This window comes from Balaenoptera physalus (assembly GCF_965194825.1).
Source record: "Balaenoptera physalus genome assembly, chromosome: 1".
NCBI lineage: Eukaryota > Metazoa > Chordata > Mammalia > Artiodactyla > Balaenopteridae > Balaenoptera > Balaenoptera physalus.
The window spans coordinates 125,033,421-125,051,600 of NC_138882.1; the positions used below are offsets into that span (position 1 = coordinate 125,033,421).

An 18,180-nucleotide genomic window follows, 5' to 3' on the forward strand; every position below is an offset into this window, starting at 1 on the left:
GTATGTGGAAGATGTTTAGAAATTTGACTTGTACTTATAGCAATCAGGAATATGAGCACTTTACTAGCATGTTTAGACAGAGACTGCTTTGAACACTACCTGGACAGCATTTGGTTTAGTTACTGGAAGAAACACATTGTTTTGTTTGCTATAAGAATGAATGTCTCAGAGTGTATCCTAAAAGTCCCCTCAATGCAGAAGAGTAGGAATTCTGACTCTTGGACAATCTGGGAAAATCCCAGATTCTCCACTTGGGGAAATTTCTTTGAAGTCTCCCTCTGATTCTTAAAAGTTCAAGCAGCTTCCATTTTATTTCATTATATATTTGTTTTTGTTTTGAATTTTCAAGTATCTTAAGAATCTGTAATCAAGGTAAATCTGTGCTCTAGTGAAATGTACAGTATGTGCTCTGGGGCTTATCTTCCTTCTCATCCACCTCTGCCTGCTCCCAGGTTACACATACCCCACTTTGAGAAAGAGCAGAGACTTCCCAGTTAAATACAGCTGGCTTACAAGCCAGTTCTGTACTTTGTGGCCTTTGCCATATTACTTAATTTCTCTGAACCTCGGTCTCCTGATCTTAAAAATTGGGATACTATAAATACCCATCAAATTGTTTGATAATTAATGTGATAATGTCTGTAAGGCCACTAAGTCGCATATTAGGAATTCAATCCATGTGAGTTATTTTACATTCTTTTAGTGTTATTTAAAATGTTTAGTGATATCTAGCTGTGTCACATTGATGAGGACCGATCTGAATTTATTTCTATTAGGACACAGAGCCCAAAAGCACATAAAATAGATGACATCTGGCTTACCACATAAAAATGTCCGTGCAATCCAACATGGAATCTCATGCAACTATCCAGGTTCTCTCTTTCAAATTCCCATAGTAACTCAACCTTGAGTGGTAATAGCTTATTAATGACCTTACTTGACTAGACATACGTGTTTTTTGGAATCCAGTTGCCATAAAGGAACCATATGGTTGAGATCTTTTTAGACTTTAGAAAGAGCATTAATAAAATGAAAACAGAAATAACATTCCAAGGCACAGGATTCAATCAGCCAAAGACTTCATTCTTTACTTAGCTGACACTTCGGTGTCTTGCAGAGTCCCACTCAGACATATCCCCTTTTGGGAAATGTTCCTAAAAGACCCTGTGCTTTCCTCTATCACTGTACTTATTGCAAACCACAGAAAATTCATGTTCATTTATCTATCTGGTCCCTTAGCCTTTAAATCTTTAGAGGTTGTTGCTATTTTTAGTTGAATAAATAAATATTTAAATTTTTTTTTGTTTTAATTTGAATGTGATAAGTATTGAGAGATATAACTCACATAAACAAACACTTTGAGGATCTTCAATAATATCTGAAAGTAGAACAGGGTCCTGAGACCAAGTAGTTTAAGAACCACTGCTCTAGAGTGTAACACCACTCAGCTTTTTATCCAGAGTGCCTGGTATTCACTGGCAGTTTCATACATGTTTATTTAATAGATCGGTAGGTGATGAGTAACTGAATATTGCATATAGTGCCAGAAGCATCTTACACTATAATAGAAAATATCTTGATATGCAATATGTGAGGAATCAATTAAAACGCAATTTAATTTTTTCCTTACCATTATTTCTTGCTTCATAATGCCTATCTCCAAAAGTGAGATAAGGAAAGGAACTGGTCATAATTAATCACATAATTAAATCACTCAAGAAGCATCTATTTGGAAAATATTATTTGCCAGGTACTGGGTTAGGTATTGGTGGTGAGGAGGGAGACAGAGAAATAGGTTATTTCTCTTAAAGTCCATTCTCTGACAGCTACATCAAATAATTTACTTAGCTGATTATCGAGTTATGGATTTTACAAAAACTTGTTTGGGACAAGATAATTTTAACATCTTTTGAAGGTTTTTTACAAATATTGGTTGACTATTTTTTATATTGTTTTATTATTGTGTTTTAAGGAATATTTAGGACCCACCTCTGTTCCAGTTTCCTGTAACAAAAGTTTGAATGCTTGCTGGTCCTGGAGTAGTATATAGGGGGAGTTTGGATGGGCAGAAGAACAGACCTGAGGGGACAGAGTGAGTGGGGAAACAGTCTCAGCTAGATTAATTTATAGCCTAAAGTCTCACAGAAAGAAGAATCAAGTCAGAAGTTTAAAAAAAATTCTAAAATCTATTATTTTTCTTTGTGTACTACTATTTTGCCTCCTTCAAGACAAAGTCAACTCTGCTCTCACCAAAGAAACAAGTACTATGTGAAGTGACAGGTGTGTTAACTTGATGCAGGAATCCTTTCACAATGTATACATGTATTAAGTCATTACGCTGCACACTTTAAATATCTTACAATTTTGTCAATTATACCTCAAGAAAGCTAATAAAAAAAAAGATAAAGTCAACTGTCTTAAAAAAGAGAATATCATCTTGATAACTCTATGAATGAGAAAAGGTAGAAACAGTTTGAAATACACAGTACATTTTTTTAGTCCCACTGAATGAAGGAGATAATAAATCTTCTCTGGCCAGGAAATGAGCACTTTTGAACTGTGTTGATGTAGTTAACATACTATATCCAAGAGCTAAACCTTTGTAATTATTCTATGTATGCTATTTTATTCATTGTAAATTGCAATTTCTCCCTCATTTTAACATTTCTGAAATTGGGATAGATTGTTCAATTAATGATATATCATAGTTTCACTGGTAGAATTTTACATTTTCTTTGTAGAATAGAAAATATTGATGCATCTTACTATTGATAGCATCTTAGATTCAATAAAATATAATAGCTCAGAAAAACTAAATAAAACTTGATTCTAGGGGGCTTCCCTGTTGGCGTAGTGGTTAAGAATCTGCCTGCCAATGCAGGGAATACAGGTTCGAGCCCTGGTTCGGGAAGATCCCACATGCCGTGGAGCAATACTAAGCCTGTGCGCCACAACTACTGAGCCCACGTGCTGCAACTACTGAAGCTCTCACCCCTAGAGCCCGTGCTCCGCAACAAGAGAAGCCACCACAGTGAGAAGTCCACGCTCGCTGCAACTAGAGAAAAGCCCGTGCGCAGCAACAAAGACCAAAAAACGCAGCCAAAAATAAAATAAATAAATTAAAACAAAACAAAACAACTTGATTCTATAGTTATATGGTGACACCATATTCAGGATAGTGGTCTCTAAGGCCTTGAATCGCCCTTATTTCCCTTTTGCATCTCCTTGGAAAGCAGTGCACTCATCTAATGAGCAAATAAGCTGGTTTGCTTCGAGGCAAGGTAAGCAAATTTGAATGACACTATTTGATCCCTGTTAACTTTAGAGTTTGGTATAAAGTTCGCACAAGGGGAAAAAATCCAGCCCACCGCCCAAAGGGAAAAAATCCAGATGTTTAGTTAATTTATAAATAAGATGTGGTCACAAGACAGAGATTTCTGAGTGTATCCTAATTTTTATGCTTCAAAATATTAAACGTTTCCTCAGCTTACACTTGAGTATATATACTTTTAAATGGAAATAACAGCATGCGTGATTTTTTTTTTTTTGCATTACCTCTCTTTTCTGAAGTGCCAAGGAAAGTAAATGTGTGCAAAAACATTTATGCCCACATCACTATCTGTACAGTGGTTAAACAATCGAAAGCACTTCTGCAGATGCACATATGAAAATTAAGAGCATTCCCACTTCCTCAGTCAAGACAGTCATGCTGTTCTGGCTGCGCATACGCATAATGGAAACAAAATTGCTTTAAATAATCAAAATACACAAAGGCACATTTTTCTGAGTGATTGGAAATAACCCTGACAAATGCTCACATTTGGTAAATTATGAGCTAGCCAAGTTACGTTTGCATAAACATAATGAAAAACATTTTTTAAAAATTTAGTAAGCATATAAAGCAAGGTATTCTTTTGATAGTGAATTTCTTTGACAGATAAATCAACAACCATGCAGGGCAAGTTTCTGAAGGTGCCTCCCTGAGTATTTGAGGGGGCTGGGGGGAGAGAGAGAGAGCGCGTGCACGCGTTTGTGTATCCAGATACATATTTCGACGAATAAAAATTGTGTAGAATTATAAAAGAGTCAGAGATATTCTTCCAACTAAAAATAAATGTAGAAAAATCTTAGACACATCAAATAGCTACTTGTATTTTTAAAAGAAGAACACGAACTATGTGCAATTGAATGCTATGTTAATACGGCACACAAATAATTTATATTCCCCAGACATATCTCTTTGATAACACAGAGATTACCTATTAGGTAAACACATAATTATATTTTCTTCCAACAATCTAGATACTGCACCTCAGCGGCACACTTAAACAGGCATCAGTATGTAGTTGGAGAGGATTTGTGGGTGGCTCATTTAAAAAAAAGTATTTGAATAGGGCAAAAAATAATTTTCTATTCACAGGTAATATGGCACTATTTTTTATCAGATTGCTTTGGGTAGGTCCAGAGCACTGAGCACTACAACATGTGGCTACATCAAAACAAAAGCCAAAGAAAGATGTACATTCACTTAGGATTTTCTAGATTGGCCTATTCCTTAAGCTAAGCACAATACGGTAGGGAGGCTGACTTTACTGAATTTGCTGCATGGGTAACAAAGCTCTTCTGAGAATTCTGTAGCCTTTAGAAATTGCCAGTCGCTGAAGAACACACCTTTGCATGAAAGAAATATTATCAAGGCCTTTTCAAATGGGCTTGCCACATAAGATAGGACATTTTCACACACATCCGTGAAGGTAAACTGTGATCAAAAAGATGAAATAGGCCAAGGACAGTGGGTGGAGTGAAGATGACTTTCTTAGGGGGAAATTCTTTTAATTCCTAAGTATGAATTGCAGGAAGAGCCTAATTGTCCTTTACAACCTTAGTCATCTTTGAAAATCATCAACTTTTCTCCATTCACTGCCACCCACCTTCACTTGACAACACGAAGTAAGAGCTTGAGAGAAACCAGAATTACAACAGGTCTCTAGTTGGGTAAAATGGTGTAGCAAATCAGGTTAAACTGGTGCTACTTGCCTCACTCTTGAAGTAGGCCTTCTTCCTTATCTTCTCTTCTTCCAATTTAAGGGTAAACTCCTAGAAAGCTTAATGCTTTGCTTTGTTCCAATATTCAAATACACTAGAGATATTTGGTAAGAACTTATCACCTAGTAATATGATTTCTCTTCCCATCATTTTAATGAAACCTCTCCCCTGAAGGTCATCAATGACTAATTAATTGTGACACCCAACATTCTCATAGTTCATCCTTCTTGTCTGTGTCTCTTGCTTGTCTCCTGACCAGCCCTTCTTCCAGAAACTCTCCACCCTTCCTCTCTGTGGACATCCCCAGTTTTCTTTTTAACTGTGTGACTACAACTTTTATCTCCTTCCTCTTCACACTTTTCATATATGTGATTTAAAAGTTTGTTCCTCAGCCCTCTTCTCTCCTTGTTCTCTCTCTTCCTTGACAATCTCACCTACTTTTTCCTGCAGATGACCCTCACAGCTCTCTCGGGCCCTGTCATCTCAGAGTGCCGGGTACAGGTTTCCACCTGCACTCTTTTCTTTTCCACAACGATAGGCTCTGGCACCACGAAAAACTCATTACGTTCAAAGTGAATTCAGTGTCTTTTCTCTCACATTTCCAACTTCTCCTAGTGCGTCCTATTTGCTTAATGTCATCACCAAGGTTTGAAGTCTCAAAGTCAAATATGACAACTTTCCTAACTGTTTCCACAATAATTTGCAAAACCCTGTCAATATTTCCTGAGATATCTCTGCCGTTTATATCCTCTTTTCCATCCCCTCTCTTCTATACACTATCCCAATAGTTTCCTCAATGCTCTTTAGACTTTTCTGCATCCAAACCACTTTATATATTGCTGCCAGAAAAATCTCTTTAAAACACAGTTTGCTCATGTTTATGTGCATTTCCATATCTAAATTCATTTGCTTCAAGCATTTGCTTTGGCAGTATTTTTCTTTTCCTACAAAAGAAATATCTCTCTTCTTGGTGCCTCTATGTCATCAAGTATTCTAGTCAAACAGGTTTGTGTTCCCATTTAAAAGTGAGCTCCATAAGTAAAGTGTCTTGCAAGTTTATCCTCAAATCCCCTACATATACTGCAGTGACTGACATAAAGTAGACCCTCAAGAAATCTTTGATTTAAGTTGGCTTGAGTATTATTCCTTTGTTTAAAAACTTTCCACATTCCCTATTTTTACATGCTACAAACTCTTTTACCTGGTAAACAGGATCTTTAGATTTGGGATCTGGTAAACGTTGGGAGAAGGATAAGCAAAAGGCAGGGAAAGAGACCCAAACAAAAAGGAAACTGAGAGAAGCAACTGTAAGCAAGTGGTAGAGTGGAAGCATTCTGAGACAATCTTTGTATTGTCCTTTTGCCTACTGAATGTCACCTGGTCCTTGGGAGCCCTGACATACTACAACCACTGATGTCTCTAGGAATCTCAGAATGCACAAGTGCCCCTGTTATACCACACCCGGGCCTGCTGCTACCAGGCGTTGCCCTGTGTCCACTGGCAGCCACTCAGTGACTCATGTGGTCCTGTCTTCTGGCAGGAAAACTGAAATAGCCAACTAAGCCCAAGAATACACCTGTCCTAAAATGCTAATGGTAATTCCAGACATATTAAGCAGAGACTTAGACCTTTGGGACCTTCTCTTTCTTTGCCAAGTGATACATGGGAACTGTATTGAACACTGGTTTTCAGGCAATGCTGCCGAGGTTTTGGTGCCTAATACAGGGAGTATGAGCCAACAGGAATCTGGGTTATGTAAGGGGAAAGTGCTGTGATAAAGGGAAACCTAGGCAGCTCCATACAGCTTTCTCCTCTGTTGAATAAATACATTTACAAGGCCACAGGTGAGCAGGAGGAAGGAGGAGCCCAGAGGGATAGTTTTCCCCAAAGACTAAGCTCTTTTGTGCATTAATTGTCTCCTTTACTTCAATGTGCAGATATCTTCCCCACAGTTCCTTTCTCAGTGGAGAATGGAAGAGTGCTAAACTGTAAACAACGACTTTAGGTGTGCTGATATTGAAGAATGTAAAGTTATAGATTGTTTCTTAATTACAAGTCGAGTCCCATTACTCACTTTACCTTGACACAAGTTAATGTCTAAGTGAAGCTTTTACAATGACAGTTTTCCATTTCTCCATTGTCCCACAATTCTTTACCTAATACTGTAAATTATTTTTGCTCCACCTTTTTTTTTTTAGTAAGAAAATAAAGTCATTTTTATCTCCATGTCATATCCACCCTTTCCTATACCCTCCCAGGGAATGATTTCCCCAACATCCTCACTAGAATTGAGGGCATCCAACATATACTCTCATAACTTTCCTCACAACTCCCTCGGATTTTCTCTGTCACCAGCCCCTTTTCCTCTCCTTTCTTGGAGTAATATTTTTTAAATCTCTAAAGCTAATACAGCTACCTGTACTCTCCTCAACTCCTGCCCCATTAAGGACACATTTCCGCTTAAACCCCCAATTGCTCAGCTCCACTAGTTTTTTTCTCTCCTACAAACATGGTTAAATCTCCTCTTTTGCTTCACTTCTTCCCCTTCACTTTATGAATAGAGATTCCACACATTTCCTATTTCCAATTATTCGCACTTTCATTTTTCTCACGCCCTTGAAATATGTATCCAGCACCCACAAATCTGTAGAAACAGTTCTTGTTGACCATATCCTTGCTGAATCAGTAGCTGCTGTCAGCCGGTCTGTAAGTCTCTGTAACAATCAGCACAGCTGACCATTCTGAATCAGCAGTGGTGTGTCGTGCTTCCACACTGGGTTACAAACTTTCTTCATGTCTGTGGCTAGAGCTTCCTCAGGATTCCTGAACACTTTCTCTCTCCAGATGAAATCCTCTTCTTTCCTCTCTACACATTTATTCTCCTTCCTTCCTATCCTGGAATTGTTTCATGAAATTATTTGCATCATCCATTAATATAGGTCATTTCATATATCACCACATCCTCACACTAGAAGTCGTTTCCTATAGACAAAATCTTCTAAGACTTTTTGCTCTCCTGCCAAAGTTACTAATATATCCACATACCAAATATTTTTAAATATTTTGGTCTCAGGCAAGTGGAATTTTCTTAATACATACATATTTTGTGAATTTATTTTTGGTTTATTTTTGTTTGTGCTTTCTGATCACGGGTATCTGCCCATGACAGAACCAAGAGGAAAAGTTGTTTGAGCTCAGGGTACTTGGAACTCATAGCCCCTGAAAACCACTGTTTCCAAATTACTGTGTTTCACATCATGAAGATACCCTTGAGTTCTTTCACTATCCTGGATTTTCTCCTTCCTTCTTGCATATTTTTAATATGTAGGGTGAGAGGGTTATGACCACTCTGAAAGTGAAGTGGGAGCCTAGGTGGTGTGTATGAGTGTTTTTACTGTCATCTTCCCCTTTGTACATAGACATATCCCATATCTATAGGAAGTTTTGGCAGTGGAACATTTGAACAGATATTTTAGCAAGGAAAGGTCATGCTCTCTAGTCGGTGTTACCGAACAGATTGAGAATACTTAGGTAGGTGACTGCTTACTTTTGGTCAGACCAAATGGTGTCAAATATCTGTCCTATATCATCTACATGATATGTACAGCTTTTCTCCTTGAGAAATTATAGATTTAGGCTTTCAGAGAAGGGCATTGACAGCCTTCCTCTTCAATCTATTCTTATAAAACTTTGGAGCTTGCTTGATAGACTTTCACATATCCTTTATAGTGTCCATTTGGCCCTGTGGGTGGAAGCAGCTCCTTTCATCTTACACAAGAATGGGGTTGAAGAAACGTCTGAGAGGGAATTAGTCTCCCAGAAAGGCCAGGAGAACTGTGTGTGTGGAAGGCCATAGATTCAAGTTTCTACAAGTGGGCTTCTCCAAGGTGATAATTGCTAATGGCATATATTTCCCAGGGAAACCGAGCTAGGTTCCTTCATGCAACCCCTGAGAGAAAGGAGATGGAAAATGCAGGGTCTGTTGTGTACCTTGCTTACTATTGTATATCCTCTGCTTTGCAGCATCTGACAAAAAATAGGTGCTCCATAAATATTTGTACAATAGAATTGAAATGTATTAAAATGTATTAAATGCATTGGCAAGGAAATAGATAGTAGCATTGGCAGTAGTAATAGCAGATTTCGGGGAATTTTAGGTAAATTCCTTATATTCTTGTACCACTTTCTGAAGAAAGTATCAGATATTTTCTTCTGGTTGTGATTAAGGAAGAATTTTTTCCCTAGGGTATTGTGAAAGAAGCTGGGAATTTTGTTGAAGCTGATCTCTGCTAAGAGATTCAGGGGTCAGAATGGAAAATCTCACCTCAGTACATTTTAGGATTAGGTGCTTTCTCAAATAAATCAATACTTTCCCTGAAGCCTCTGGCCACTGATGCTGGACACAAGATACTAGATTTGATACACAAGCAGGCAATTCAACTGTGACCATTGCTTTATTCCTCCTTGGAATTTACATATAAATTTAACTTTTTAAAATATAGTTTCATCAATTATGAAAAATGGCTATTTTGGATAATTACATGAAACGTCAAATAGAAATATTCTATAACTAGTATAAACGTTACTGACATCAAATTGGCGTATTGCAATGTTTCGTGTACCCTCGACAGTTTTTTAAAAGCCCAAAACATTTTATATTAATCAGGAAGAAAACAAGGTATGTCACAGATAAAAATAACGCACATATTTTTGTGCTTATTATTTAAAGAAAGGAGAAACATCTGAAATCTGTTTGCTAACTACAGTATAATACAAATTAGCCTGCAGGCACTGTGTGTGCTGTATTCTGTCTGCTTGCCAGCCCCGCTTAGTCCCAACGTATTAATGAGCAAGTACAAGTATTTGAACAATCAGCATTTCCGCATTTGCATGCAAACTCTCATGCTGTGTAATTACACACAGAGCTGGCACTCCAATTAATTAAAGCTGATTTCTCTGTGACTGCAAACTGGTCATATCCTCAGCTTTGCCTTCTTATGAAGTTATCACTCTACATTCAACATGACACTTCTGTCCCTGGCATTCTCAGTAATGCTAATATTCGACAGTTGTGAATCCAGAAATATTTTAGATTGCAGCTGACAATGGCTATGTGTTCTTGTGCTTTTCCTCTCCTCCCTGTTTTCCCCTTTCTGGTATAAAGATAAAAAATAGCTTTTGAATGCTTGCTTTGTAATTATCTCAAATAATAATGCAAACAAATTACATATATTGTTTCAGCTTGTTTCCTCCCCTCTTTTATGATTCCACCCACTTGATTAGCACTTACAAACAATTCATCAAGCTTAAAAAAAAACCTGTTTATTTGATACTAGCAAACAATTAGTTTTGATGGTTTTGGTCTTAATTTTGAAAAGGCTTTAACAAATGCTGTTTTATTTTAATAGATAAGGATCTCATAATTCAGGATCAGGGAGATTAGGAGAGAAGGAAGCAGCAATGACTACTAGATTTGATTAAGACTTTTTCAATCCTCATCAAACAGAGACCATTATTTGCCAAAGAGATCCGTAAATGTTAACTTCTAGGGCAGAAGACTTTCCTTAGCTCTTCCACAGTAAAGCCATCTCCTTTTGGTTTCTCAGTTCCTCCGAAGTTACTCTTTCTGTGACAATTTCTTTGAAGAGACATCCTTAGAGCAATTAAGATAACATCATGATTCTGTTTCATAAATTTAAATCTCCTAATACAGGTGGCTACTAAAACCGTCTTCATGTAGGGCCCTGGGAGATGATCTGCTTTGACACATTGTTCTGAAATCACTTCTTACCACTCAACCACAGTTCACCATCACCCAATTTCTCTGTATCCCATTAACCAGAAACAGCACAGACAGCTATTGCAGGGGCTGGATGTCTCTTTTCAGAGCAGGCACCAAACAATTCTATCTCTCAAGTTCAAGATCCTGAAATACACGGCCAAGAAGATTGCCTCAGCAAGCTACATTTGAAAGGGAAGACTGAGTAGGGAATCGCCTTATAATCTATCTCTAGTGATCACAAGAGATATAATTGCCCTTACCTTATTGGTAGTACTTCTGGGTCCACATAGAACATCAGTTAGCAAACTCCCTTCAGATTCCAATTGTCATACAATGAGAAAAGAGTATCTTTCCCGGAGAGGCTCTGGGGAGATCACAGTCACAACACTACTATCCCGATCCGAAATCTGCCCTTCTGTCTTGTCATGAATTTCCTATGCAGACAGGTGTCATACTGGCATGAATTTTGTTGCCAAGTACACTTTAAGAGTGGGTGTGGCTGTGATCATGTAGCCAGTTCCACCAGTCTCTAAACCCTCATAACCTTCACTGCTTTCAATATTTCACTCAAGTACCCAGTGACTTCATGAGTTACCCACGCACTGGACCCGACTAATAGAGGTGTGGGAACAGTATCGAGTTAAGCAGCACCGTCACTGTAGTACACAATGCTCATTGCTACTGGCGAATACCTGTTTGCTGACTCAGGATCGGACTGCACTGAGCAGAACTAAGCAGTTCTACTGCTTTCTGTTTGTTTCCTTTTTAGAAACTATCCTCTTCTAATTAACCATTTAGCAAAAATACATTCTTTGTGATATTCATTCCTTAAAAATCTAGCCTTTTTAAGCATAGAGAATTACTATATTTTAACCTTTTTAAAAAACAAGCACTCAAAACAAAAGACAAAGAAAATTGGAATTCCCCAAATAATTAAAACGAACATCACTGCATTTGTTATATATTTTGCTCTTAAATTTTCTGATAGCAAATCAAATAGTTATGTTTCTTTTACTTTTTCTTAAAAGAAAAGGATAGTAGGAGAAATGTTCTGTAAACATCTTAGGAAAAGGGAAGCTTTTCCTCTTTACAGAGTAGCAGAATAGCTGGTACTCAATGATTTTTTAATTGATGGTAGTATTAAAAAAAAGTAGATTGGCTACATATTTTCTTATAGGAATATGCGTAAATGAAATTCAGGTATGGAAATAGCAAGACAGGATTTTAGAAACCTGCCAAAATTTTATGTTTTATTAATCATTGTAAGTGTAACATGATCAGAACAAAGTCTAGAAAATACGGGTCTCAATATGTGTAAATGGTATGTCTTTGACTTACAATTTCTACCCACTTTATCAATGTCTCTGGAAGTGGTAGAATATTAATTTTCTCAGACCCCTTAATTCCTCAATGACATTTAAATCAAGCGAACTGTTTTGCTTTTTTTTTTTTTGGATTGATTTATTCTCAAATATCAAAGTTTGGTCCAAAATCCTACCCAAAGCAGGAATTCCTATATAATACTGTTTTTCTTCAACTTGCCCACCATCTAGCATAAAATTGATGTGTAGTGATATTCAATACATTTTTGCTAAGTAAATGTTTAGCTGTACATTTTAACTGTGATGTGGATATTGTAAATGATATAAATCAACTAACCTGCAAACTCTTGAAGCCTTCCTTTTTGAACAGGGCTTATACAGGTTTGCACATACATGTGACTGGTAATCATTTGTTAAAAAATTGAAATTAAATAACTTTGAGAGAATACATTACTAAGTCCAAGACAATCCATTCTCATTTTAAATAGAGATCTTCCTTATATTTGACCAATATCTTCCTGAACTGTCCATTCTTTGGTATGATTTTTTTCTGAAGCTTCATGAAGTTTTGAGGATAAATTTAATCCTTATTCCACATGAAAGTTATTCAACTATTTGAAAAATGACTATCCTTTTTCCCTAAGTCTACTCTTTTTTCAACTTGAACATTCCTTTAATCATTCTAATATGAGATGGCTTTTAAGGCCTCTCCCCATACTGGATAGATTCCAGTTTGTCCATGTCTCTTCTAAATGTGGCATCAGAACTAAATGCATTGCTTGAGATGTGGTCTAATTATGCAAAGTAAATGGGTAAGGATGCCTGCCTTGTTCTGGACTCTATTTCTAACAATTTAGGATTTTCTGAAGGCAGGAAACATACTCTGAGGAGGGGTTAGTATCATTATCATATTTTTAGTTGCTGAACTTTTATGAAACTAAAATGTCAAATCTTTTTCATACCAAATTCTGTCTAATCAAATCTCTTGCAACTTCTTGTTGCAATTGATATTTTGGATTGAAATTATGGACTTCCTAGCCATCCATGTTAGAGCTTATCTTTGGTATTGGCCCATTGTTCTAATTATTTGTGGCAGTTTTGAATCTTGATTTTGCTATCCAGTGTCTTGGTTGCTATATTTCATTTTGTGTCATTCTTTAAAAGACGTCTGAGTGGCTACTATGGGTCAGGCACTAAATCAGGCAGTGAGGATACCAAAAGCAAGAAGACATGGTCATTTTCCCAAAAGAGCCCACAGCATAGCAAGGAGACTGCCAAAATAATAATTATTATTTCTTCAAATCATTGGCAAAAAAAAATAAGTGCTAGTGCCCCTCTCAGAGATCTCTCTTCAGATTGAAAACCAATCAGCCTTAGCTAGTGAGAATAAAGTACAACACCTATCATTTTTATTGAGCACTTATTTAAGTATAGGTAAAAAGCACCTCAGGTACATTATGCCATTTAAGAAGCACAATGTCTTTGTGATACAGATAGTTGTAAGTCCTTGTTACAGTTGAAGGGATTAAGGTTCAGGAGTTTATGCAAGTTGCACAAATTTACATAGCTGATAAATTGCAGGGCTTCAATCTGAACCACCAAAGCTGTGTGACTCCAAAGTTCATACTTAGATACTCAAAAGAGGTAATTCTGCCATTTTTAAAAACTTCCTAACCATATTATAAACTAGCTCTAACTTATCTACTAAGAATGTATGAGTACTTTGATTGAAAGACTTACCAAATTTAAACTCTCTTTTGAAGAGTAAAAGTAAATTAGTGTACTTGGGGTTGCTGTGTTCTTAGCGAACCTATACTGATTCTTAATAGTCATTGTCATCTTCTCAAAATGCTCACTTTTACTTTAATAATCCTGTCTAAATTTCGCTAGGGACTCAGGTTAAACTCACTCGTTTGCAGTTCACAGAATCTTTCTTTCTTTCCTAATAAAATCAGGTCAGCGTCGTCGACTCATCTCCAGTTTGCTTAATTCTGCCCCGTTCTCTGTGATAACCGCAAAAATAATTGGCGTAGGTTCCATGAATACATCTGAAGTTCTTTCTTTCCTGAGGACACTAGGGCATATTTATGTAGCTCTCAGCTTCACCTTCTTGGGGTTCGCTTCTTGTAATGGGACTTATTGGAAGTAAAATGAAGATTGAATTGTTCTGCACAAAGTCTAACACTTAAGACACACTTCAAAAGTATTTGCTGAAAAAAAATCTACATAATGGAGAGGGAGAAAAAAGCTCCACAAACCTGTTTTATAAAAAAGAAAAAAGACCACTATTTTTTGCCTTCTCAGGAGGAGCAATTCGTATATCACACACGAATGGTTCTTTTGTTAGGGAAAACAACTAGGCAAAGCTGGACAAGGCATTCAAGTTGAGAAAGTCAAGTCTTTTTGGGCATAGCCCGTCGGGCATCACTGGATAAAGACACAGCTAAATTTCTCTATAATGAATTATAAACAATTTGTCAGTCTGAGAAACAAGACTTGGCCGTGGGAAGAAGGGAAGAGATAGGAAAAGTGTAGTGGTGTGAGATGTTGCCCAAGAACATGGCAGAAAGCCCAGAGCACAACACGGGACTATGGCCAGGGAGAAATTCTGAAGCTGCTCACATTCAAATCTCAAAACATAGCTGCCCCGGCACTGTGCTAACCCAAGAGGTGACACTGGAATGATAATACAGAACAAGGTCCTTTTCTTCAAGATGGAAATACAGTGAACGATCTCAATTTTGTAAAATGAAAAATATCTTTAGAAGAGGAAATAGCTTCTGGGTTTTTTTCTTTTTTTTTTTGAGCACTTTTATTAATTCAGTTTGAGTGGGTATTAGAAAATACTAAAGCCCTTATCTTATAATTTTCTATTAATATGACTTTTTCCTAAGTGTACTTTTATTATAGTATATTTTTCAGAGCAGTATTAATTCTTTTACAGAATAGTATATATTTTTATTACATAGAAAGGTCTAAGATTATTTCTGGTAGATAAGGGTAGAAGAAAGGAAGGTATGCTATCAAGAGAATGTAGAGTCCCCCAGATGTGAAAGATTTTTGAAAATGTTATTTCATTCTACCTAGAAAAAACTAAAGTATCAGTTTTATATGAATTTCATAGAAATAACCAAAAAATTAGCAGGAAATAAAGACTTTCTGAGAAAATTTTTTTTCCGGAAGAACACTCTGATATTATCTCAATATTTCTAAAATATTTTAATAAAATAAATACATCTGTTAATAAAAATAATAAATTCTGATGGATAAAATATAGGTTATATTAAAAGAGATATACATATATGTGTGTGTATGTAACAGAAAATTTAACATTCACAATTTTAGTCACTGTTCGACTGTATAGCTCAGGGAACTCTACTCAGTGCTCTGTGGTGACCTAAATGGGAAGGAAATCCAAAAAAGAGGGGATATATGTATACATATAGCTGATTCACTTTGCTGTACAGCAGAAACTAACACAACATTGGAAAGCAACTATACTCCAATAAAAATTAATTTAGAAAAAATCACTGCTCGAAGGTAAAAATTTGTTGCTGAGAATGGTTCTCTTTGGTAATATGCAGTATTGGAAGCATCAGCACAGTAGTATTATGCTAATGCATTACGGCTGGAAGATGAACCTCACTGAAAAATTTAAGAAACTGAATACTGAACAGTTAGTTGCAAAAGGGCAATTACGGGACCGAGTCTGGTTTCATTATCTAAGATGAGTGAGAATAAAATGCAAAACTGAAACATAAATGATACAGGGCATATTAGGTATGAGATTTCTTTTTTGTTTTAATTATCTAACTTTTCATTAATAAGTGTTTTGAAATATATAAACCTAAAAAAAAAAAAAAGAAATATATAAACCTTTCTTTGATGCTGGCTATTTCAAAGAAAAATATTATATGGACTTATGTTACATTATATTATAATAATTCTAATAGCTAACTTTCTTATTACCATGTGCCAGGTATTGTGCTAAACATTTTACATAAATTTTCTCATTTATTACTACCACAACTCTTTGAAGTAGATGATATTATCATCTCCCTTTAACAGAGGAGAAAACTGAGGCACAGAGAACTTAAGCAACTTGTCCAAGGACACACTGTTAAGCAAATAATTGAGCTAGGATTGAAACTCAGGTAGAATCTGCAGACTCTATGCTACCTCTATTAACTTATTTTGCATCTAATGTGTGCTTTCTTTATGCGCCCACTATGTTCTTAAGTGTTTTTCATATGATCTATACTCTCATGAAGGAGAAATTCAGCTTCCTAGTTTATTTTGTCATGCTAAATGGTCTTTAATATCCTATTCAAATTGAGTATAAAATATACTTGTGTTCATTAGGACTCAGCTCAAGGGCCAACTTATTTATGGAACTTTTGTTGATTTCTTTGGGCAGAGCTGACCACTGACTTCTTTGTACACCCCGTACTCTGCACAGATGCCTATATATGCCCATAATATCCACTGCACCTCTTTATTTGCATATCTACTTATCTCCAGGGCCTAGCTTGGTGTTGGAACACAGTAGGTGTTAAAGAACATTTGTGGAACAAATCAATAACTGGGGCTACTCCTTATCTTTTCTTCATTATTTTTCAACATGTAATTTTCCCTGCCAGGCACCAATTTGTCCCCTGCTGGGGGAAAGCAGAGTACTGCCTCCTCTAGACTTTGAATTAGTGTTTTCCCTGCTTACTGAACTAAAGTGCTAAAGAAACATGAGTTTCTCTGCTCAAGCAAGGAGCGTTTTTGATAAATAAATAAGTTAAAAATACCAAATCAACAAGCTTCTTGTTGGATTACCTCAAAGAGAAGTTGCCCAAAGCTTGCCCACATTAACCTCTGATAGATGTGGCTCAGTGCCATTTTCCTCAAAATCTTAATTATTAAGTGATCTGACCTATAGTTTAAACAGAGAAGGAAGCTGTAATGTTTTTTACCGTAGCATAGACCTGGGGAGAAGAGTAAGTCAAGTGCAGACTCCTGTGTCAGCATACTACTACTCTTTCCTCTCTTCAATTCATTCATCTGACATTTATTAAATTAATGACAGACTAACTAAATGATGGCACGGGGAGGGGTGGGAAGCTGCAGGTGGGCTCTGAGACGGCTGCAGAGAGCAGGGGACCTTGGAGTGGAGCACTAGGATTAAGGTTTAGTCAAGAAAAGGGAGAGTAGCAAGTGGACAGTATGAATAGTACCAGGAACAGCACCAATCACGTGGGGACACATGCCCTCTTGGGCAACTGTGAGAAGTACATTGGAGCAAAAGGTTCTTGGCGGGGAGAAGAGATGGACATGTAGCCACACATTCTGGTGTGAACATTTTATGATAAAAGAATGTAGCAGAACTGCACTTTAGGCCTACCTCTGTCATGACCTCAAGGCATGACCTTATGAAAGTTCTTTTACAACAGAAATCAAATGCCTAAAAAGGCCAAGCAAGTAAAGATTAATGAGTGAGGAGACTGGGGATAAGGCAATAGGAGGTAGTAGTAGTATGCTGCTATGCGGGATAAGGGCCCAGTGTTATCCAGTGGTACCAGAACTTTCAACTTTTCTATATAAGTCAGATATCCAGTTTTTTTTTTTTAATGTGAAATTTCCAATTTTTAAAGTATTGACAACTAATCTAATGTTTTATTAAATATTATACTGGGAAAAAACAAATAACCATGTTACCATTCTACAACCCCTTATTTTAACTTTCTATTCTATAAAATAACGCTTGCTCTATCTTCCTCAGAAAGATTATTAGAAAGATCAAATCATCTTGCAGATAAATATGTAGAGAATTAGTGTGCTATAGCAATTAAAATATCATTTGTATTATTATTAATGTCACCAATTCTTATTTTTTCAACAAGCTGATTTGTGTCTCTCTTACTCTTCCCCATCTTTGTTTTTATCTAACACTAATCCAAAAAGAGCATGGCGTACCATAACCTGACATCAAAGGAATCAGTCCAACACTGTTTATTGCTAGGTGAAGGTTAGTTGGTACCTTTG

At 36.6% G+C, this 18,180-nt stretch overlaps 1 protein-coding gene across 15 annotated transcripts in view; it reads right to left on the reverse strand.

Moving 5' to 3' along the window:
* Positions 1-17,279, reverse strand: part of ADGRL2 (adhesion G protein-coupled receptor L2) — a 273,498-nt gene extending 256,219 nt beyond the window's left edge. For 2 of the 15 annotated variants that reach the window (XM_082418830.1, XM_082418832.1), the window contains exon 1: positions 11,089-17,279. The gene's annotated coding sequence lies outside the window, so the exon portion shown is untranslated. The remainder of the gene's footprint in view (positions 1-11,088) is intronic. The other 13 variants (XM_082418834.1, XM_082418836.1, XM_082418824.1 and 10 more) reach the window with 12 other exon arrangements.
* Positions 17,280-18,180: the final 901 nt, after the last annotated feature.